General features: G+C 45.2%; 2 long non-coding RNA genes across 6 annotated transcripts in view; one reads left to right on the top strand and one right to left on the bottom strand.

Annotated features, from left to right (window-relative positions):
• The first annotated feature begins 4,458 nt into the window (after positions 1 to 4,458).
• Positions 4,459 to 21,849, top strand: part of Gm46758 — a 22,757-nt gene continuing 5,366 nt past the window's right edge. For 2 of the 4 annotated variants that reach the window (XR_003953891.1, XR_003953892.1), the window contains exons 1-2: positions 4,459 to 4,846; positions 5,103 to 5,213. This is a non-coding gene — a long non-coding RNA (predicted gene, 46758). Of the gene's footprint in view, positions 4,847 to 5,102; positions 5,214 to 5,950; positions 6,609 to 14,256; positions 14,431 to 15,290; positions 15,363 to 18,889; positions 18,991 to 21,849 lie in introns of those variants that run through there. The other 2 variants (XR_001783445.2, XR_003953893.1) reach the window with 2 other exon arrangements.
• On the bottom strand, positions 8,408 to 21,047 carry D330050G23Rik (RIKEN cDNA D330050G23 gene). Of its 2 annotated transcripts, NR_040335.1 has the most exons (4): positions 20,868 to 21,047; positions 20,124 to 20,223; positions 10,363 to 10,470; positions 8,408 to 9,821 (listed from the first exon to the last, which is right to left on the bottom strand). It is a non-coding gene; the product is annotated as an RIKEN cDNA D330050G23 gene (long non-coding RNA). The 2 variants fall into 2 exon arrangements; NR_040336.1 differs by lacking the exon at positions 20,124 to 20,223 and having other exon boundaries at positions 10,363 to 10,478.

The raw sequence follows: 21,849 nt of genomic DNA, 5'->3' as shown, positions 1-21,849 counted from the left end.
CGATATGAATTATGGGATGTTCTGTGGAACAAAGTTTTAAATAAATACTGTAAAAATGCATATACTGTTAAAGGGATAAAATGAGACTGAATTGATACCGAACATTCTGCTGGTTTCTTTCCTCCTAAATATAGCTTGTACCAGACAATTTTCATAGCATTAGGCCTGCCTATTCCAGTTCATTCTGTGCTATTACTTGTTGTTCATGTGCTAAATACCACATTAACACCTCTGGTATTTTCACAAGGAACTCCAGTGACTTAGCTCATTTTCAACCCAATTCACCTCAAAAGGATGCATGGGTATTAGACTCTTTCAGTTGTGTTGGCCTTTGGAATTCTCCTTGCTAGTGTCTTGGTTCGAGTGCTTCTTAAATGAGACAGATGTAAGGGAGCATGTGTGCCAGTTGTTCTGGTTTGACTCAGCATTTTTCATTCTTGCATTTATCTGACAACCCTGTCACTTTGTTTTGTGCTCACCACTGGCTGGTTACCAAGAATACAAAGATGAATAAAACATTAGTCCTGGCCAGGAAGAACTCCCAAAGATGGAAAGAGTCATCTAAGTACATAATTATACCATGATACGAGCGCTCCATTGGGAATAGCACTGAATCATCTTGGAGGAGTCAGAGAAGGTGGCATTTTGGTTAGATCAGGATTTATTGACGTGTAGGAGTGAGAGGATGACGTCACAGAGGTGATTTGTAAGTTGATAAATAGCACCTAGGTGTGTAAGCATATGTCGAGTTTGGAGAATGGTGAGAAGTTAGGTATGGCTGGAGGAATGTGTGTGTGTGTGTGTATGTTTGTTTACATGTGCATGTGTGTATGAGACAGATTTGGGGTAAGGGAAGTTTGGAAAGGGAGGGAAGGGTGCTGTAAGTTAAGTATGGAGTTTTGACTTGACATTGTAGTAACAGGGGTAGGTAATGAATGGTACATGGATGAGACTGTAGATGGGAAAGATGGATCAAAGGGATGCTGTGTATGAGTCAGCTAATGCTGCCTTCAGGAGGCATCATCATGTGGTCTTTCGATAATATTGACCGGGAATAAGCTCCTTCAATTGGACTGACAACTGATTATGCCAAGTCAAAGGGAGGGGAATGCAGAGGAAGGGCTTCAGCTGAGAAACATTGTAGAGGTCACTTTGTGAAGTTTTGTGACTGATGGCCTAGGGGACAGAAGTGAGAGTGGCTGCAGCCTCCTCTCCTTGGGAGACAGACTCATTAGTGAGATTACTAACAAATACAGACAATAGGATCACTGCGGAATTTTTAGCTAGGAAAGATAAGGAGAAGCCTAGAGCATCTGACATCTCTGTCCCGTCTTCTTGTTCTCCTTCTCTGTTTCTTGCCATGGCTGGAGCGGATTGCACATTTATAGGACACTTTGTGTTCACTTCGTACCGACCCTTACTGTCCTGCTCTTTACCTTCTGCCTTTGGGTATGCTGGGTTCAAGAATTAACACTATCAGTGCAACCATCAGTCAATGGAGGAAGGATGAAGGCTTGATGCTCCTGTTTCCACACTCTGGGTGGTCCAAGGTATTCTCATCCCTTCAGGTGTTCTGGCAGAAACAGGGACCCCACAGCACCTCTTTATTGGCATTCTGTTCTTCCTTTTTGTCTGTCTCTTTCTCATCTGGTACTGTGTTTCCCTGAGATAATCTCTCAAGCAAACTAACTATGTTACTTCACGTTTCTGTCTGTACTTTTTAGGAACACCAAGCTAAGGCAGGTCAGGATACGAAGACTAGTTTGATTTGGGTTGCGGGGAGTCTGTGGTTTCCATGTTCTCTGCTTACATTTTTAAAAGCTTGGTTAAAGAGTGTCAGTGGAAGTCCTTTTCCTTATATCTAAATATTTGAAAGTCATTAGTCAAGTTACTACATAGTTAAATAAAATGCTGTAGTCTCCCATGTATCTGCATATATTTGAATGTATATTCTTGGCTTCCCTTGAGTTTCATGCCAGAATTACATGAAAACACTCAGGCCACCCCCCCCCCACCTCTATTCCCAATATCTGCTTTGGATAGAAGCCTATAGGAAGAATCTACCGTCCAACACAGAGCTACTTTCATACCTTGGGGTATATGCAAAGTGGCTCAGCTTTCCCCCAGAGGAATCACCTAGAAAGGAAAACTGTGAAGGCTCCAGGTGGTACCTGGGTACAGCTATAGGTGAGGCTTGGGCAGACCCTTTAGAACATAGACACCAGGGGCCCTTTGGCAGCTCTTAAAGTTATGAATCCATAGGATATCCTGACAGTTCTCTGGTACATAACATGGACATTAGTCTTAGGAAGTTAGAACTTGGAAGTCGTGCCATATGGATTGTCAGGGAACAGCAGGAATAAGTGGATTCAGCTAGGAAAGTGAGGGGGATTGAGTAGAGGTCTAAGAAAAGCGCCCTGGGGGTGTCTAGGGGGGCAGAGCTGGGAAAGAGGCTTTGGAAGTGACTCAGTGTTTCATCTTGACATTTAGCAGCAGTTTTATCCTTCTAAACTAAAAAAGGGAAACAAACAGATTCCTAAAGCATCGTGGTAGAGTGGTCCTGTTCTTCCTTGGAACTGGCTCAGGAGACCCTTCCTATATTCCCAGTCACACCAGGCTCACTAAACTGCTCAAGACTTTGAGAGTAAGTACTTAATTTTGAGACTGTTGTGTTCCATGTCCTTATTAAACAGTCTTATCTAGAGCTGAGATCTGAATGTGTCCCTGACTCCGTGTGTTGAAACTTAATTACTATGTGATGGTATTAGGAAGTGGGGATTTGGAGATTAGGTCGTGAGGATGGAGTTCTAATGAGTGGGATTAGTGATCTCATAAATGGGCTGGAGTGACCTAGCTGGGTTCCCTCTGACCTTCTCCTCCTTCTGCTGTGTGAAGAGCCAATATTTGTCCCTCTGGCAAACAGAGCAATAGTCATCTTGGAGGCAGAGACAAGAGTTCCAACCAGACACTGAACCTGAAGGTATCTTAATCTTTTCATATCCAGAGTGGTGAGAAATAAGTTCTGATAAGTGACCCAGTATCAAGGGCAGAGACACTGGAGGGGACTCAACACCTTTTGAAGCATGGCCATGAAATAAAGAAAAAAGTTTGAGAAATTTTGGGAATCTTTTTTCATACTACAAACTCTATCTACCTGTCTATCATCTCTCTCTCTCTTCCTCTTATCTATCTATCCATCTATCTGTCTATTATCTATCTATATATTTATCAATCATCTATCTATCAATTATCTATCTATCCATCTATCTACTTTTAGGCACTGTGACAAATACCCAAGTGAAAACACTTATCCTGGCTCACGGCTTCTGAAGTTTCAGGTCACACCAATAGCTGTCTCCATCATTTGTAGGCCTGTGGTGAGGCAGCTCACCAGGGGTGGACAGGTGTATTGGAGAGACACCGTTATCCTCTTGGACCGAGGGTAGAAGAAGACAGGAAGGAAGCTGAGCAAGAACTACCCTTCAAAGACACTCCAGTTACTTTTCCCAACTAAGCCCTGTGTTCTAAGTGTCCATTCAAATGTACATCCACCAATAACTCGGTCCACTCAAAAAATTAGAGCCTTTATAGCCCAATCACTTCAATAGTGTCTCCAGATGGAGACTAAGCCTTCGACATAAGCCTTTTTTTGGTGGACATTCATATTAAAATCATAACATTTGTGATGGTTAATATCTACTTTTAACTTTATGATACCTAGAATCATCCAGGAGACAAGCTTCCAGGACACCTGCGAGCTTGCCTCTGCTCAAGCCTTTGAGGGATTATCTAGATTAGGTTCGGTGAGGTGGGAGGACTCATTGTGACTATGGACAGCATCATTCCATGGGCTGGGGGTCTTACACAGAATTAAAGGAAGGAGAGAAAGCTAGGTTGATTGCTGATGGGATGAGATCAACCACCCCACGATTTGGCTGCCATGATTGCCTTGCTAGGCTAGACTGCATCTTCAAACTGCAAGCTACAATGAACCTTCTCTCCTTTAGACTGGCTTTGTGAGAGCATTTTATTAAAGGAACAGTCAAAGTCACGTACGCAGCGTTCTTTCTACTCCTGGGCCCCCAAAGCCTCATGTCAATCTCCTAATGCAAATGACAGTTAGTCTATTCCCAAGACGCTTCCAGCTCAAAAGATCAAGTGCAAACTCCATGACACTTAAGGCGAAGCTCGTATTCAACACCTCTGAGGCGCTTCTGTATAAGCTCCTGTAAAACCAGAAATTACTCTTATTCATTCTAGAATAGCACTTTCTAAAAGATAGTACTGGGGCACAGGAAAGAGGCATGGGACTAAAGTTGGACCCAAATGCAGCAAAGTAAGTGTTAAATCCTGGCACTTCATGCTGAACTAGAATCACATGGGAGAGTCAGTTCTCTCAGGCGCTCAGGTAGTAGCCGGGACTACTCTGAACATGGCTGCCTCTGGGGTTGGGGTGGCTATGAAACGAATCCTGAGAAAACAGGGTACCCTAGTGCTGACTTCTTAAAGAGGAGTCTTTCAAATGAGCCTATGCTGAGTAAGGCTTAGCCAATTTCTGAAATGTCCTCAAAGCACTTTTCCTATTGCCTTGTGAAAAGTGGGTGACTTATTTTTAGTACAATTAATCTCATTGGGAACCACATTTTATTTTCCCCAACTACAGGTTTTCAAAATCCTTCTGCTCTACTCTTTGGTCCCATGTTTTGCCATCAGTCTGGACAAAGGCAGTCAGCATCAACTATGCCTCAGCCTGGACAGCACCCTGCCCTGAAATCTCTTTCACAATATTAATGAGTCCATAATCTTTTAATTTGGCCTCCTACAGAATCTCAAGGCATGAACAAACGTAAGTAAAATTGCTACCAGCTTAATAAAATGGCCTCTAGCCCAAGTCCCAGTGCCCCTCATTTCATTTCCAACGTGGCTAGACATAGTCACAACAGCTTCGTTTCTTGGCACCGTTTCCTTATGTCCACCTGACTCTTTTCACTGTGACAAATAACAAAAGAGAAACAGTTTAAAGTGGCAACGATTTATCTTGCTGTGTGGCTTCAGAAATCTCAGCTCATGGTTAGTTGATTCCATTGTATTCCGACTTGTAGTGCCGTGAGCACCGTGGCAGAAGGGTGTGGCAGAAGAGCAGGCTGAAGAGGATGGTGCAAGAACAGGAAGGGACAAAGCTGCTGACAGCCAAGGGATACGGGGGAGACAAGGTATGCTTTTCAAGAGCATGCTTCCAGATACGTACCCCTCCAAGGAGCTCCCTGTTTTTAACAGTCCATCCTGACTGAATAGGCGTGAGGGCATTTCTAACCCAACCCCTTCTCAATAGTGCCATCAGCTGGAAATCAAGCCTTCAACACACGAGTCTTTTGGGGTGAACATTTCTTGTACGAATCATAAAAACTGAACATTTCTAGGTGTGTCTTTTCCTTTCACTGGGTACTTATTCTGCACTGGCACCATAAGAATGGCTGACCCAGAGATTTTCATCAGGAAATATTTCAAATGGGCACTAACTGCTCTAGAAGAGTTTGAAGGATCCTTTTGTGGGACTCATTCACTTTCCAATAAAGACAGACAACCTAAGAGAGAGAGCGAGCTGCTCAAGTCCCTCTTTCCTTGTTGAGTTACTCCTCTCCATACAGCAATTAGAAGACACAGCAATCATTAGAGTCTATACCTGTACAATACATGCATAGATAGAAAGGCACATGACTCGTTTCAGTAAACCAGGGAGGTTTCCTTGCAAAGGGGCCATCTCCACTGGATGTGAAGGATGAGGAGGCAGCCGACTATTCTTCCAGGCATCAGTACCATGAAAAAGAAGCTGATATTGTAAAGATTCTGTCCAGACTTTAGGATGGAGAGGGCTGTGGGTAGAGAGTAAGTGCAAAGACAGTGTGGTGATGGCGTTCCCACCAAGATGAGCCTCTCTTTCTTCTTACAGTGTTCAGGTTTTACTTGGGGAGCAAGAGGATGGCTCTACAGGGTTGAGAGAGAGGATGGGTTACCTGGAATGATTATTATGGCTGCAAAATGGAGAATAATTCCAGAGAGCAGAATGTCTGGAAGCTGGGAGAAGAAGTCAGTGGTTGTGACGTTAACATCACATTGATGGTGGCCCAGACTGGGATTAATGCGAATAGAATCCAAGAACTCTTTGGGATAAGAAGAGAATAGAATTTGAGTGTGATTCATTTAGCAGTGGAAGATACCGTCTCCAAAATGTGCTCTGACAGTGAGCAGAAAGGACCAATAACAAGCGGACAGGATGTGCCCATCAAATGTTAGCTGTAAGGTCCATATTGGGACTCCTTGAGAAATGCAGTGGCAACAAGAGTGGGCTGTAGACGTGGGTGTAGCTCCCAGTCATCTGGTCCTGAGGGGAGGGGAGCTCCGCATAGAGGCTGGAAGGCAGGAAAGGAAGCAGTCCCTAGGGGTTATAAACACAATGAACTCTTACCCATCCCAGAAGGCACTGGGGCAGGGAGGGACTCCTATGGGATTTTATAAGAGAAGGTAAGTCACTAGTTTACCAAAAACATCCTTTGGTAGCAAATACAGTCGCACAAACCAAACCAAACAATAGATACATCCTCTTTATTGGTATAAAAGCTTCCTGTTCACAAATACACACTAATGCCTTATGCACTCCTCAAATGTCTTTCTTGAAAGAGAGTTAATAATGAATTCCATGTTAAAGACAGTGCTTCACTGGATTACACTGCGTGAGATTGTGAGCCGTCTGTCGGCAGGCAACCACGATGTGTGTCCTCCGGTGTTGTATTGCAGGTCTTGTATACATGATAACAAGCTCTAGCGGTCACTTCATTGCCACCGGGGTTTAAGAGCTGAAGTCTGATGCAGAGAGATGAACAGCTTTGCGTTTGATTCGCTCTTCTCCCGCCCGGCCCTGTCCTGGCTCATCTTCCTCCCACTGGTCCTTTTATATACCCAAGCTCGTCTGACTCATCAGCCCCTCTTCCCTCCCTGCCTCCTACAGAAGCTGCTAAAATTAGGTTCTGTTGAATTATGACAAGATTTCTCTCGAGTCACAAGCTCCAGGCTTGGTTCCATTGAGCACCGGCTCAGAGTTAAGTCTCCATTCCGGAAGGGCTTTTGAGCTTCCTTTTTGTGCACCGAGGAAGCTTCTTGTGGTTCATTCTGTGATTTTTTTTTTCAACTTAAAAAGCTAAACATTTTTTAGAGATGTATTTATTTTTATTTTATGTGCGTGGATGTTTTCCTCCCAGGCACGTCTGGGCACCGCATGCATGCCGTGTACCCACGGAGGCCAGAAGGACCTCCTGGAACTGGAGTCAGGGATGGCTGTGATTCACCATGTGGGTGCTGGGAACTGAACCTGGGTCGCCTGGAAGAGCAGCCAGTGCTCGTAACCGCCAAGCCATCTCTAGCCCCAGCTCTGTGATCTTGTGGAGGAAGGTTTTCCAGGAGAGAGGCCCCACTGTTCTGTTCCAGGTGAATCACACCAAGCAGTGTAAGCAGCTTCCGGGAGCTGGCTTCCACCCAAGTTTTGCTTCCTCGTGTATGGCCATCCGTAACTTAGAGTCTCTCTCTGTCTCTCTCTGTCTCTCTCTGTCTCTCTCTCTGTCTCTCTCTGTCTCTCTCTGTCTCTCTCTGTCTCTCTCTGTCTCTCTCTGTCTCTCTCTGTCTCTGTCTCTCTCTCTCTCTCTCTCTCTCCCTCCCTCCCTCCCTCCCTCCCTCCCTCCCTCCCTCCCTCCCTCCCTCTTCTTCTCCCCTACCCAAATCTCTTGTATTCATGTGTTAACATCTGTGTATGTGTGTGGGTCACATATTGAGTTGATGTCATACCTTCTCCACATTATCATTATCACATTGTTGCTGTTGTTGTTGTTATTTAGAGTCACCCACTTAGCCTAAGATCCCTGGTCTGGCTACATTTACTAGCCAGGAAACCCCAAGGATCCTGTTGTCTCTGCTTCCTTCCCACTGAGACTATAGGTACACATGGCTACCTGCCTATTCAACTTGGATGCTGGTATGTGGCAGGCACTTTACCAATTGTGTTGTCTTCATAGCTCTGTCTCCTAGATTTCTTTAATCTCTCTCTCTCTCTCTCTCTCTCTCTCTCTCTCTCTCTCTCTCTCTCCCTCCCTCCCTCCCTCCCTCCCTCCCTCCCTCCCTCCCTCCCTCCCTCCCTCCTTCTCTTTTCCCTCTCCTCCCCTGTGTGTTCATGTTATGCCAGAGCATGCATGTCGAGGTCAGAGGACAGCTTTTGGCAATCGGTTTTCTCTTTCTGCCGCATGGCTTCCTTGCCCCTGGCAGCAAATGCCTCCATCCACTGAGCCATCCACTGCCCCGCCCTCCTTGATTCTTAACACCCAACTCCCTGCCAATCTGAAGGATGCTTTCCAAGTGACTTCAATGACCTTGACTGTGTTTATTTTTTTTTCTTCAGAAAATGACTCCACAAACAGAACCTGTGTTATTATCCTTTCTTCTAAAATACTTATATTTAAGATATTAATGGAGAAATTAATCTGTGAAAGAACTGAGTCTGCAAAGGTAGATGTATTTTTCTTTTTAAATGACTGATTATAACACCACCATCAGCCCGGGTGCCCTAGGCTGGCATAACTCAGAGGGCAGATTCCAACAGATGAGCCTTACACAGGCGGGATTAGTCAGCAGCTAGTGACTTGCTTCTGAGCTCTTGAAATCACTTGACTAGCCTGCTACCTATGAGCTTGAGAATTTGAGCTGCTTCTGATAAATGCATAGGCAAACAATTATACTAAACACACATAACTCATTATCACCACAAAACTCAAGTGTGTGTTCGAGTGTCTGTAATGGGTCTGCTTTGTTCCCAGTTTGCCAATGGAAAAGTGAAGAACAATGTTGAGTTGGTTGACCTGGGACGAGAAGTCAACCATCTTTTTATTAAAAAATACTTTTATTTTATGTATATAATTATCTTGTTTAAATGTATTTATGCACACTACCTACATGCCTGGGGTCTACAGAGGCCTGAAGAGTGTGTCAGATTCCCTGGGGCTGGAGTTTGAATGGTTGTTAGTTACTAAGTGGGGGATGGGGTGGGAACCAACATAGCTCCTCTAGAAGAGCAGCCAGTGCTCCTAACCACTGAGCCATCTCTCCAGCATCTTAACTTATGATTTAATAATGTCCTTCCCAAACACTCTTTATTTAAATTTTCTTTTTCTCCAAAAAAAAGTGTTCACTGAAGGTCTAGTACATGAAAATCATTATAACATGTATTAAAGGTAAAATCCTGTCCCTATTCCCTTGGGATATGTAGGTGTGGAAATCCTGACAGCAATGACATGCTTAGAAAGAAATAACACAGGGCAGTCTATATCAAAGGTGACTACGTGCAGACTGTGGATGGCAGGCTAAGGTAGTTAGAGAAAAGGTTGTGGAAGCCAAGACATAACAAAGCTAGGACCCATGCTTGTACCATCTTAGTGGGATGGATGTATTTTCTGGTGGGTGGACAGGAAGGCTGGTAGGAGGTTACCTAAGATTCTTTTACTGAAGGAATATCTGTGAGAACTTCATTTCCAGAGGTTAACAATCCTGGTTACATGGTCTCAAATGATAAACCGAGTGGGAACCTTCTTATGAAAGTTACCGTCATGCTCATGAAGATTTTAATTAGGTAAGCATGCGTGTGTGCTTTTCCAAATGCATTTATGGAGTGACAATCGTCTGCCAGACATTACTGCAGGCTCTGAAGATTCAGTATCAAACGAAGCACAGTCCATATGGTCACTAAGTAGGCAGTTTAGTGCAGATGGACAGTTTAGTGGCACCTACAAAACAGTATGGTAATTCTGTCATGAGCATAGATGAATCTGAGGACACAGAGAAGAAGGGATTCTAACCTGGAGACCAGGAAAAGCTTTAAGGAGGAACTTACAGTTAAGTTCCTTTGAAAAATGTATTTTACTTTTTCTGACAGAAAAACGACACACATATATTTTAAACATTAGATTGTTGCTAAGGCAATGGAATAGTTGTACTTCCCCGTAGTCCTCTGTTAAGTACAAATAGAAACTCCATCATGGGCTGGGGCTGTAGTTTAGTGTGCTCGCCTAGCAGGAATGAGGCCCTGGGCATGATCCTTAGAAATGAAAGTGTGCCCACCACACACACAGGGAGGGGGGAACAGGGAGGGAGGGAGGGAGGGAGGGACAGGGAGGGAGGGAGGGACAGGGAGGGAGGGAGGGACAGGGAGGGAGGGAGGGAGGGAGGGAGAGAGGGAGGAAAGGGGGGAGAGAGAGAGAGAGAGAGAGAGAGAGAGAGAGAGAGAGAGAGAGAGAGAGAGAGAGAGCATATCTTGAAAAAACTTACCAAGATAGTGGAGAATGGAGGCGGCTAAGGACTCAATGAGCAGTGGCTTGGTGATAATTTTCCTGGTTTATCTTTATGTTTGTTTCTGGATATGAAGAAGTCAGCAGCCTGGAAACCTCAAAGGGCACCAAACAGAACAGAATCAGTCAGCTTGCCCCAGCTGGAAATGGGTAGTCTAACAAGATAAAAAGCCTTTAGTCAACACGTACTTAACGTTGGCCAAACACTGTAGTGGGTCAAAGAACTCTCTCTTTTCTGCCTACATCCCAAAGGACCAGGAGAAAACATCTGCACCTCTTTTGCCAACTCTAACGAAGCCCCCTTTTGTGTCTCTTAGCATTAATACTTAAGACATGAAAGCTTATACTCACACAAACATTTTTACATAGTGTTTAGTTGTAACTTTATTCATATGTAATAGCCCAGAGATTATGTTTATGGAATATTATTTGGCAACAAAAGAATGAGCTCTTGATATAATAACTTAGAAGATTCTACAAAGACACCCACTAAGTAAAAATAGGAAAACACCTTCAAAGGTTACAAACCTGTATTATTTATATAACATTCTTTTAAAAAGGTACCTTTAAAATTTATTTGTTATTGTATATGTGTGTATATTCTATGTGTGTGTATATTCTATGTGTGTGTATGTGCGGATACCTAAGTAGATCAGAGGGGTTTAGGAGTCTCGGAGCTCAAGTTACAGGCAATTGTGAGCTGATATAGTTATTGAACTTAGGTTCTCTGTACTGGCTCTTATCCAGTGAGCTATCTCACCAGCTCTTATGTAACATTCTTTAAAACAATTACTTTGTGTGTAAGAATATGTACTCATGTGCCACGTGTGCAGCGCCCACAGAGACCAGAAGAGAGCCTTGGATCCCTTGGAATGGTGGTTATGAACAGTTGTAAGCCCCTATGTGGGAGCTGTGAATTGCATTGAGGTTGCCCAGGAGAGCAGCCAGTGTTCTTCATTGCTGAGCCATGGCTTCAGTCCCTATAGCAGTCTTGAAATGCAAAGAAGACTAGTGGTTTCTTGGCCTAAGAACGCTGCAGACGAGGAACCACCACAGTGACATAGCTGTTGTAAGTTTTGACTATATCACCATGGTACCTTGTTCTGTTACTGCCTGTTCTGTATTATCCTGCAGTATGCTTCACGACGAAGTGTGAAGACCCAGGCACTAAGCTATCACTGTGACAATAGTGACAATAGCTTTGTAAAAGTTATCTGGGGAAACCCTGGTAAAAGATACATGTCACCTCTATTATTTCTGATAACTGTATTCAACTCTATGATTACTTTAAAATAAAAAATATAATTGAAAAGAAACTATTTTCAAGGTTGAGTTATGGAGGTCAGGAAAGAGGAGAAAAGGGCATTCTGGGTAGATGGACAGCAAAGCCCGAAGGCAAGATGTGTGTACCAGCCTGAATAATGGTGGTAGCTAAGGCCAAATTATAAAGGATATTATTTAAGAAATTGAAATTTCCTAAAAATTTCAAGTTTCTGAAGAAGTGGGAAGGTGGCACCATAGGGTGTTTGGTTGACAATGCTAATGGGGGGAGGGGGTGAGAAGGGAAGTTGGGCCAACAGACTTGGAGCCGTGAGAGATTATGAGTTTGGAAATATTGAGGAGTTGAGCTCTGCATGCTTGGGAAGGTACAGTTTTAGGGTTGCCAATCACAGGATAAGTAAGGAAGAGAGTGACTGTAGGAAATTATGGAGGAGTGGATTTGGAATGGGAGCAGGTTGCTGAAGTGAAGGCAGAAGCCAAGCTGTGTGGTAAGATGTGACCACTATTGGAATCTTCTAGAATCTCACAGGAGAACAGAGCTAGAGAAGAAAGTCGGTGAAGAAAGATGAACTAGGGCTCACATCTATAATAAATACTTAGAACACCAACGACAGCAGGATGTGAGGAGAGCTGGTGTTCCAGATGATGGCCTGAGAGAAGGCGGTGCTCTGAGCCAGCATCTGACAGAAAAAAGAGTGACACGTGTCCCCTTCCTGTTATGTACGTGGTAAGGTTCAACAGTCAGCAGCCTATGACTAGGAGGCAGAATCAAGGAAGCAGAGGGAGTGTGTGGGAAAGCCGTGACGCCGAGGACCGTTTGCAATGAATGGGGAGTAGCAGAGGGAATCTGGGAAGGGTGGGTGGGTTGATCAATAGTGGAAAGACAGGTGGACAGGCCCTAGGAGACTTGTTTCTCTCACAGTGTTGAGGGCGTGGTCGTCAGTGACAGGCGTCCTGGAGTAGCTGGTCACAAGGTGCTGACAGAAGGCCTGCTGGCCAACGGTTTAGACTAACACAGGCATTTGCCCTGGCAGTGTCGGAGGCAGGGTGGCATCTGTTGTTTGTGCCCTGGCACATTCTGGCAGCAGATGCCTTGTTTCAGTGATGCTCACTCCAAGCAGCTGGGCCAGCATGCGGTGGGGAGTGAAGTCAGCCTGGGCAGTACCAGGGCCTGTCTCCAGACAGCTTCCAGACGGCCTCCCTCCTTACATTTGTGGGGCCTGGCGTTATAGACAAATGGAAGCCTCCAGCCTCAGGTCAGCCCTTCTCTCCCCAGTGTTTGGTTTTACTGAGCACCAAGAATACGCCTGAGGAATCTCTATCCTTCCTTCGGAGCTTTGGTTCTTGAATGGATGGCTGCCGTGGCCTGCCACTGAAGTCTGGGGCAGAGGACACTCTTGGCTCAGGCCTCCTTTGGAGATGCTGTTCTGGAAAACAGGTCAAGCAGGCACTGCAATGAGCCTGAGACAGCAGAACAGGGTATTCCGAGGCCCTGAGTACCTAGACTGTTCTAGATGGGAGGTATGGGAGCTGCATTGGAGGTTCCCATGAACCCCTTGTCCTACACACAATCCAGGGTGGTCAGGAAATGACCATGTAAAGATGGAGAGGATGATGTTCTTGGGATCCTGTGACCCCAACCTCAGTGCCCAGCAGAGGACCCAGGCAGAAGTTCCAGCTGCCCCTTCTCTTTCTTCAGCTGCTTTGCCTTCTGCCACTCCCTTTCCAGGGCTCACCACTGTTAGAGGAGGATGCGCTCTTCCAGGCATTAGCACTTACAGTGATTACGTGCATCGTTGTTCAGTGATTGAACTTTGAAAGCCTAATGATGGACTGTGTTAGGGTTTCTGTTGCTATGGTAACCTGGGGGCAGAAAGGCTTTGCTTCAGCTTACAATTCCACACCACAAACTATCACGGAAAGAAGTCAGGGCAAGAACTCAAACAAGGCCGAAACCTGACAGCAGGACTTGGTGCAGAGGCCGTGGAGGGGTGATGTTTACTGGCTTGCTCTTCATAGCTTGCTCAACCTGCCTAGAGGTGGCACCGCCCACAGTAAGCTCGGCCCTCATATCAATCATCTATCAAAACAAAACAAACGAAAACAAACAAAGCAAGCGCCACAGTCTTGTGCACAAGACAGTCTGGTGGGGGTGTTTTTCTCAATGAACTTCCCCTCTTACAAAATGACTCTGGCTTGTGTGAAGTTGACATAAAACTAGCCAGCACAATAAGTGTAAGCCAAATAAACTCCTTTCTCCCCCAAGTTGTTTTTGGTCATGGTGTTTTGTCACAGCAATAGAAACCCTAAGTAAGACATATGACCTGGCAGAACCATTCTGTATTACAATTTGTGATGAATGACAGTTCCCGTGGCTCTTTCTTGTGGGCAGATGTCACTGCCAGTGTGCTGGGGTTTTGCTTTTATATATATATATATGCTATTTCCTGGTTTCATGAGACAGGTTTTCCCTTAGTTGACAACTCCCCCCCCCCTTTTTTTGAATCTTTATGTGATGTAGCATTAATTATGTACTCCACTCTCTCTGTACACTGTGAAAGAGACCAAAAAAAAATAGGAGAATTTGGAAAGTTTGGAATGAGGTCACAAAGCAGTTGACTGTGCCTAGCCTCACACACCCACTCTGAGAGAGTCAGCTTCCATATGAAGAGTTCTATGCAGAAGCATGGGACACGAGGAACCAAGATGGGATCTGCCTCTATCTACTGAGGGTCAGAGGCCCTCAATCCGATGGCTTGTGATAATGGTAATCCTGCTTAACTCATTCTCAGTCCAGCCAGAACGAGAATACAGCCCCCAGCTAGCACAATTGCATCCTTACACTTTGTTTGAGGCAAAGGCTCACAGATCAACTATGCCCATGTTGTGTGGCTATATCCTCTAAAGGGAAACACTCAATTCCAGAGGGGAGTTTACAACAAACCTTTCAGGATGCAGGAAGAAACTCAGACGCCTCCCGAAGCTCTCCAAAAGTTCACGGTCCACAAGGCCCCAACCCAAGGTTACATAAGGAGTAATAGGAGCTAGAGAGAGGAGACCTTCCCATCTACACAGCTGCCAAGCTCCCTGGGAGCTCTGGGGATGCCACTTTCATGAGTGGCCACTCATGCTGGAGTAGGCATTTTGGTGAAACACCGGACTTAAGCCATGTTCATGTGCGGACAAATTCACCCAGACTTCCATTTGTAACACCAACCAACCAGCTCACTGGTTCATCAAGCTACATTTGGGCAGAATCGTGATGTGGTTTTTGTTCTTTGTTTGTTTCTTGGTTTGTTTGTTTTTATCTGTCTGTGCCTTTTCTAGGGTGAACAGTAGTTTGTTTGTCCTAGGAAAAGTCACACACCAGTTTAAATTCCTGGCCCAGATAGTATTTGTATCTATGTTGTGCTATACAGTAATAGGTACTCAATACAGATATATAAGAACAGCATAACTAATGTTACACTAGTTCCCAGTGATGTTGTAACACTAAGCTGGATAGATGGGAATGACAGAAATGTATTCTCTTGCACTTTATAGTGCAGAAGTCCAAAATCAGTATTAAGAGGCTTAAATCAGGGTCTGGCAAGACCACAACCCTTGTCTTTTTCTTGCCTGTTCCAGTTTCGTCAGTTTCCTGACTTCAAGGCCAGCACTTTAAACTTGTGTCTGTGACCATCTTCCCATGACCTCTGTGTAAGTATATGTGTACATGTGTGTGTGTCTATGCATGTGTATGAGTGTGTGTTTACATGTATGCAAGTGTCCGTGAGTTTGGATATACGTAAGTGTAAGTTGGTTCTCTGCTTTCTTTATAAAGAGACCTGAAATTACTTTTCATCTCACTGTGATAATTAAGACCCCCCCAACTCCCTCCATCTCAAGATCCTTAGTTTAGTCAAATGTCCAAAGATACTTGTACCACATTGCACAACATTTACAGGTTCCAGAGGGTTTGGGGGAGCCATTTGTTTTCTTTTTGCCTACTGCAAGGAACTATAATTTCCAAACTCTTATTATGACACCATGAGAGACACAGCATGTATGTTTTCACTTATGTGCATCAATTTACATGTGTTATCATGCTCTATTTACAAGCAACAGCATCTTAGGGAGCTTGAGGGCTTTGGCCCAGGGAACTTAGGCAGGAGATGGTAAGCTTAGCAAACTGACTTCAGCGTGTGCCCTGCTGTATTGTCTTTCCATCAAATATTCAAGCTAATTACACAAGTGTTATCTGTTGGTATCTCTCTGATCCCCAAGTTAGAAGAACATTCAGTGATTCTTAAGGGGAGCCATCTTGATCGGGGTGAGACCTTTTCTAATAATCAGAATAAAACCCTCTGTTTAAAGAGAAGAGCCTCTAAGTACACAGAATATATTCCTGAAGGGACTCTGGGCAGGTCTTTTTTTTTGGGGGGGGGAGGCATGCCACATTTACCCAAACCACATCTCCAGTTGAAGGACTAAAGGCTGGGGAGGACCAGGCAGTCAACCATGTTCAAGACTTTCTATGAGAACTGACTGCACTGAGCCCTTAGGGGCAGGTCTCACAGTTTGTTTTGGATGAGTTGGTTTAGCCTTTCTGGTGTCTGGGGGGTCTTGAGGCGAAATCTGAATAAGACTGAGAAGGTCTGCTGCCATTCTTATACTGATCACGGTTCAGACGGAGACTCTGTCATGGTTGCAGGTCTGCAGGGTCTGCTTAGCATGTGCTATGGCATTCCTGTGTCAATTTGCTGGTGTTCTGTTTGTGACCAGGTGGTCTAGGAAGTTAGACCACACTGAAACTTTGGCCCTATTTAACCCTACATACATCACCATTCAGCTGGTGAATCTTCTTTCTGTGTGGTTTTTTTCCCCTAGAGAAGAAACATAAGGCAATATAGGTGTCACATGGCTAGAGGCTATTTCTGGAACCATTGCTTCTATTGTTATGGCATTTATGATGGCTTGGCCACCCCTCTCTCTGACCTGTGTGACAAGCCTGTGCAGGTGTTCAGGTGGTTACAAGGCTCAGGAGATGAGGTTTATATGGCAAATGGCGGTGCCTTGACATGGTTGCAGCCATAGCTTGTACATTCTGTTCCTCCTCTGACACACACCACTTCTGATGGCGCCCTCACTTGGATGTCGCTGCTCCTCGCTGGGGCTTTTCATGTTGGAGTTGACCTCACATCTGGCACAAACTGGGATGTATTGGTTTTCTTTCTACCCTGCAGATATCAGAGGCCTATTTGGCATCTGTAAATGTTTGATATTTTCATATTGACTTTACAAATGACAGTTTCAGAGACCATTTGATCCTACCGAGGTTACCCAGGCTCCAGTCTTCTCACTCTCGCCTCACGCCAACATCTCCCCCTACAACAGTTGTTCTCACGGCAGAGAATTCAGGTCCAATAAGGTGAAATGTCTCATAGAAGAGAGTCTTTAGAGGTTGTGATTTTAGAATACGTCGACCCTCACCACATCATCCTGGAGCTAATACCTTTTAAAGACAGTTTTAAAATTATTATTATTAATTTTTAGTTACCACACAAAATAACGGGCTTCATTATGGCATTCTCATACTCACATCCTTGTACCTTGCTCGCATCCCTCCCACTCTCCCACCCTTCTTTCTCCTCATTACTTCCCTCCCACCACCCAAATAAGCTCCTTTCTGCTTCCACGTTAAATTCATATTTATTTAAATCTAAATTTTGCATACGGGAGGAATATGAGCTATGTGGTATTTTGTCTTTCGTCTCCTGTTGCTTTTTCTTGTACCCCATCTTCTCTGAAGATCTTCTTTTTATAGTTCCTCTTCTATGTACATGTCATATGTATATGTATATGCACATATTCATACACACATATATGCTTACATCATAATTCTGCACAGGAGAGAAAACATATCACTTTGTCTTTTGGTGTCTGGCTTATCTTGCTTAATGTGATGACATCCAGTTCTATTCTATTTCTTGAAATTGCCATAATTTCATTGTCTTCATGGAAGAGTGAGATTCCACCGGGCAGACACATTACATTTTCTGTATCCATTCATCTGCTGATGAGCATGCAGGCTGGGTGCCTGCTTTGGTCATTATGCACAACATAGCAATAAACACAAATGCAGAATTACCTCCTTGTCAGGCTGACTTTCATCCCTTGGGCTCATTTCTCACCTTCACTCATCTCTCTTCTTTGCTTGAGGGCTCTCTTGTGCACCCGGGAAGCTTCTGGGCTCCCTTCAAGCACAACATGGAATTGGAGGAAAATTTAAATCCTCAGCTCAGACCCCAAACCTTGGACTATAGTTGGAGAGAGCACCTGAAGCGGCCTCGTCGTTCTCAGAGGGTTGCCAGCAGAGCTCAAGTCCTGTTGCTCACAGCTGTAAGCTGTTTGTCCACACTACCTTTTCCCATTGGTGGGAATGCCCAGGAGCCCTGTGCTTTCTCCTCAGCCCACAGGCACAGTCCCTGTAGCTACCTAGGTCCCTGCTTCCATCCTGGTAGGCAGGATCTCACCTTATTCTATCTTTGGTTATTTCTCCACCCCATTGGTACCACCATGTTCCTTTTGAAGAGTCTCTCTCTAGGTGCCACTTAGGATGTGTTGGGAGCCACAGGGCATGCCGGTGGCACAAGCCCAGTAGACAGATTGTGACATGGAAAGGACAATAGGGACTTTGTGAACAGATGGTCTTATGCCCTATAGCACTCTTTCTTTCTTTCTTTCTTTCTTTCTTTCTTTCTTTCTTTCTTTCTTTCTTTCTTTCTTGTCTTGAGAAATTACTCATGAGAAGCCTGTTCCATGGTAACAGTATTCTTCATATTTAAAACCTTTGAACCTAGACTGTTAGACAATATCTCCAGAACTGAAGACATTTGCAATAAAACAAAACACCAAAGCATAAGCAATAGCTACCCTCCAACCCCCCTCCGCCACATGGGAAGCCTCGATGGTGTAACTGTGAGGTAAGTCAGGCCTGCAGCTCATCAGCTTTTTATGTCTGATTTGAGACAAACAGAAAAATCCTTCTGGGCTCAGTGTTGCTTATATCCCTTGGTCCCAGAACCATCGGCTGCCAACCCTTTGGTCTTTGCTGACATTTGATTGACGTACACCATCTCTTTAGGGCTCAGCTCTGTGTTACTAGGAAAATAGACTACCCAACCCAATGAGTGAGCTCCTTCCAATAGGAACTGCTCATGGCGCTTGCTTGCTTTCTCGGCTAGAGTGAGATATTGGTGAATCCCAGGTCAGGAAGGGGGCTTGTCTCAAAAACCAACCAACCAACCAACCAGCCAGCCAGCCAGCCAGCCAGCCAACCAACCAACCAACCAACCAGCCAGCCAGCCAGCCAGCCAGCCAACCAACCAACCAACCAACCAGCCAGCCAGCCAGCCAGCCAGCCAACCAACCAACCAGCCAGCCAACCAACCAACCAACCAACCAACCAACCAACCAACCAACCAACCAGCCATCCATCCAGCCAGCCAGCCATCCAGCCAGCCAGCCATCCAGCCAGTCAGCCAGCCAGCCAGCCAACCAACCAACCAACCAACCAACCAACCAACCAACCAACCAAAAAACCCAACACCTCTGGTGATTTGAAGAAGAAAGGGCCCCTATAGGCTCATGCATTTGAGGACTGAACCCCAGTTGGTGGTACTGTTGGGGGAGTTATGGATCCTTGAGGAAGTGCAGCCTTGATGGGAGAAGTGTTATCAACAGGGACCTGCCTGCATGTGGATGGAACTGTGTTCCACCGGCTTCCTGCTCTGTCACCTGCTGCCATGCCTCTGCTGCCGCTAAGGACTCTGCTCTGGAACCAAAATCCCAAATAAACTCTCCCTTTGAGAAATTACTTTTGGTTATGGCGTTTTATCTCAGCAATGAAGAGTAGCAGATTCAGCCCCCGAGGTTGTTCGCTGACCTCCTCCTGCACACATACTACCCATGCCCATGCCATGCCATGCCATGCCCATGCCCATGCCCGTGCACATACACCTACACACAAAGAACGTTAAACTTGGTGCTCAGGCAGCAATAGAAGATGCCAAGTAGAACCAATTGCTTGCCAATTAGCTCAGGGATCCTGTCTCTGCCTCCCTAGCACTGGAATCACAAGTCTCCAACAATGTCACCAGGCCCGGGCTGGTGAGATGGCTCAGTGGGTAAGAGCACCCGACTGTTCTTCCAAAGGTCCAGAGTTCAAATCCCAGCAACCACATGGTGGCTCACAACCATCTGTAACGAAATCTGACGCCCTCTTCTGGTGTGTCTGAAGACAGCTACAGTGTACTTACATGTAATAAATAAATAAATCTTTAAAAAAAAAAAAAAAAAAGAAATCTGAGAAAATCTCACAAGCTGGTGAGCAATAGGTGACCAGTTACAAGAGGTTCTCCTGAATAAGACCCTGACACAGAGAAAGAACAGGTATGGAAACATTCATGAAATACTAACAGGCCAATGTCTGACTCTTAGGTATCTCAGGTGGACTTCAGCAGCACCAGATGTTACAAGAAGGGAACAGGACGCTAAAGAGGAACTGTTTCCAACCTATCTGAAAAAAAAAAAAAAAAAAAAAAATGTCACCAGGCCCAGCTTCATCATGGACACTCAGGGAAACACTCCTGTACTCATACCTGGGAGCAAGGAGATCAGGACTGAACTATCTCTACCCCAGCCCCAGCTTCACTTTAGCATTCTTTTGTCTTAAAATGTGTGTGTGTGTGTATGTGTGTGTGTGTGTGTGTGTGTGTGTAATTTACTTGCCTTGTATGAGCCAGTGTGAGTATAAGTGCTCTTTGTGTATGCGGGAGCCTATAGAGGCCAGAAGATGGAGTCGTATCTGGGAAGTGCAGTTATAGGCTGTTGTGAACTGCTATATATAGATGCTGAGTACCAAACTGGATCTTCACCTTATTGCAACAATAAGTCTCCTCACCACCGAGCCATCTCTCCAGACCCTAATTTAACACTCTTAATGACATTCCTCTAAGCTTTATAAACATTTAAAGGAAAGCTTTATGTCCCCTCAGAGTCGCCGTAGCCAGGGAGTCTTGGGCCCATGATAGGCAGCCAGCAACTCTGACTCCTAGCCTTGAAAGGTACCCGCGTTGAAGCCTGTTTCTTCAGTGCAACCATACCCGTCAACCACCTGCTTATTTTTCCTTCTAATTGCAAGAACCCAAAGGCCAGCCTTACATGGCATTTCTGGAAGGTTCTGCGAGCCACCTCATCTCCCACAGGCTTTGGACGCTGGTTCAGGATTTCACACATGCGGTCTTCTAGTGCGGGTACGCTGTAGTCCCAGGATCAGTACAGACTGAACCAGTGAGTTCTGATTCCCGCAGTCGGAAGTGGGCTGTGGACAGGGACAGACCTACAGGCTCCCCCCCCCCCCCCCGGATTAATATGAGAACAGCTCCTTTTCTGCAGAGACCATTTCTAGGGAGCTTGCGCCACCGTGTGGACGAAGTGGGAACAGCCGTCTTCAAGTTGCATAACAGGAATCATCTGCCTTTCCTGTGTTCTCATCTATTTCTTACATGTCTTCTGAGTCACTGCAGAGACACCTAGTAATAAAAATAAGTTTTGTAGCAGTGCTATGTACTGCTGGGCTCGCGAGGATCGTCTTCCTCTACAAAATGCCTGACTGAACTGCAGGAAGATGACGGCGGAAGAAGACCAACGCATCTGGGTATCTGGGCATAAGATGCCCTGCAAATTATAGTAGGCACCCTGTGCATTGCCCACAGGGCTTTTCCGTTGAGGATGATGGATTTGACTGTCACCCAGGCGACATTCTGACCTTTTATTGCCTAAGGGGTATAGGGTGAGTCAGTGGGAAGGAATAGAAGTAGAACGATTTCAGTATCCAAAAGAATTTGAGCAAACCTTGTGATTCATCTCAGTAGAGAGAGAAAGTGAGATGGAATCTTTCCTGACACATAAAATAGAAGGAGGAGACAGAGGAGGAAGAGGAGGAGGAGGAAGAGAAGGAGGGAGAGGAGGAGAGGAGGGAGGAAGGGGAGGAGGGAGAGGAGGAGGAAGAGGAGGAGGTCAAAGAGGAGGAGGGAGGAAGGGGAGAGGAAGAGGAGGAGGAAAGAATAGACAGTGTGGAGCAGCTTTTCAGCCTGTAGCTCAAGTCCAGGGAGTATGTTGGAGGAGTATCAGTCAGGGCTGA

Source organism: Mus musculus, chromosome 2 (genome assembly GCF_000001635.26).
Source record: "Mus musculus strain C57BL/6J chromosome 2, GRCm38.p6 C57BL/6J".
NCBI lineage: Eukaryota > Metazoa > Chordata > Mammalia > Rodentia > Muridae > Mus > Mus musculus.
Note: the sequence above shows the minus strand (reverse complement) of the source record. Positions and strands in the feature narration are given on the sequence as shown.